Source organism: Eschscholzia californica, unplaced genomic scaffold (genome assembly GCF_041429995.1).
Source record: "Eschscholzia californica isolate CP2 unplaced genomic scaffold, dmEscCali1.0.p SCAF_97, whole genome shotgun sequence".
In the NCBI taxonomy this organism is placed as follows: domain Eukaryota; kingdom Viridiplantae; phylum Streptophyta; class Magnoliopsida; order Ranunculales; family Papaveraceae; genus Eschscholzia; species Eschscholzia californica.
In genome coordinates, this window is record NW_028238524.1 from 35,001 (window position 1) to 37,500 (window position 2,500).

Here is a 2,500-nt window from a genome sequence, read left to right on the forward strand (position 1 = left end):
CCCGAGACTTGGCTCGGGACGGCCTGGGACGCCCTCGCCATAGCTCGGGACGGCCTGGGACGCCCGAGACTAGGCTCGGGACGGCCTCGGCACAGCTCGGGACGGCCTGGGACGCCCTTGCCACAGCTCGGGACGGCATGGGACGCCCGAGACTTTGCTCGGGACGGCCTGGGACGCCCTTGCCACAGCTCGGGACGGCCTGGGACGCCCGAGACTTTGCTCGGGACGGCCTGGGACGGCCTCGGCACAGCTCGGGACGGCCTGGGACGCCCGAGACTTTGCTCGGGACGGCCTGGGACGTCCGAGACTTTGCTCGGGACGGCCTGGGACGTCCGAGACTTTGCTCGGGACGGCCTGGGACGCCCGAGACTTGGCTCGGGACGGCCTGGGACGCCCTCGCTACAGCTCGGGACGCCCGAGACTTGGCTCGGGACGGCCTGGGACGCCCGAGACTTGGCTCGGGACGGCCTGGGACGCCCGAGACTTGGCTCGGGACGGCCTGGGACGCGCTCGGCACAGCTCGGGACAGGCCGGGACGCCCGAGCCGAGCTTCGGGTCGCACGAAATCTCTTCGTATTCCGACATATTAGAAGCTTCCCATCATGTAGTAGGCCGAGCTTTGCCCTTTGGATGCCCTATGGTGCTTGGCGAGCACTAGGGAACGTGCCAGCACAAGTGCTGTGCACGCTCTGGGGAAGGAGCTCAACCCTCCCCCTTATAGTGCAAAGTTATTGTTTTGCCTATTTTCACAAGGAAACATCAATTTTTTAACCAAGCATACTGGGCCTTTACTCCTTCGTTACTCGTCGGAATCCAGCAAACTTATACTCGTTGGAAAGGCCTTTTCGCAAGGATTTTTTTGATATATTATAATAGCGATTCCGATAAATATTTATTTTTCTATGAATTTTTAAGTGAATAAACACCGGAAAATTCATAAAAAATAGAAAAAAAAATATTTTCTTCCGTTTCTTTTCTCCAATAATTCATAAATAATACCTCAATAGTATAAATGAAGAGAGAGTCGAAATGGCCCGGGTGGGTTTCGAAATGTCCCACGACCCCATAGAATGCACGGGCCAGCCGAGCCAAAGCAGGGGACGCGCATGGGACAGCAGGGGACGCGCACGGGACAGCGTCCCTATGGCTCGGGACGGCATGGGACAGTACGGGACGCCCTTGGTAAAGCTCGGGAATCCCATCGGACGCGCATGGGACGGCCTTGCTAAGGCTCGGGACGGGCTTGCTAAGGCTCGGGACGGATGGGACAGCACGGGACGCGCATCGGACGGCCTTGCTAAGGCTCGGGACGGCATGGAACAGCACGGGACGGCCTTGGTGAGGCTCGGGACGGCATGGGACAGCACGGGACGGCCTTGGTGAGGCTCGGGACGGCATGGGACAGCACGGGACGGCCTTGGTAAGGCTCGGGACGGCATGGGACAGCACGGGACGGCCTTGGTAAGGCTCGGGACGGCATGGGACAGCACGGGACGGCCTTGGTGAGGCACGGGACGGCCTCGGTGAGGCTCGGGACGGCATGGGACAGCACGGGACGGCCTTGCTAAGGCTCGGGATGGCCTGGGACGGCCTTGGTGAGGCTTGGACGGCACGGGACGCGCATGGGACAGCATGTGACGGCCTTGGTAAGGCTGGGCACGGCATGGGACGCACATGGGACACCTTATGGGGATCATCAAGGGACGTTGCACGGGACATTCTTAGCCATGAAGGGCCTTCACATGGGACATCTTAGGAGTCAAGAGCCGGCACATGGGACAATGGAGTTCACACGCACGGAACACTTCGGCTACTTCCGTTCGGAACGTCGTGGGATCTTTATGTCCCCATTAGCACCGACGCATCAACATGCTAGGAAGCTAGGTCCGAACTTCTCGAAGTGTCGATGGCACTTGGACGGATACGCATCCGATCCGATGTTATGATGATGTACTTTCTCCGATATCGATGTCGGGGTGTATTCCGATGTTATGATGTACTTTCTCCGAGATCGATGGGACGACCTTGGTAAGGCATGGGTCGGCCTTGGTAAGGCTCGGACGGCACGGGACGCGCATGGGACGGCCTTAGTAAGGCTCGGGACAAAATGGGACAGCACGGGACGCCATGGGACGGCCTTGGTAAGGCTCGGGACGGCCTGGGACGGCCTTAGTAAGGCTCGGGACAGCACGGGACGTCCTTGGTAAGGCTCGGGACGGCATGGGACAGCGCGGGACGCCATGGGACGGCCTTGGTGAGGCTCGGACGGCACGGGACGCGCATGGGACGGCCTTAGTAAGGCTCGGGACAAAATGCGACGGCACGGGACGCCATGAGACGGCCTTGGTGAGGCTCGGACGGCACGGGACGCGCATGGGACGGCCTTAGTAAGGCTCGGGACAAAATGCGACAGCAAGGGACGCCATGGGACGGCCTTGGTGAGGCTCGGACGGCACGGGACGCGCATGGGACGGCCTTACTAAGGCTCGGGACAAAATGC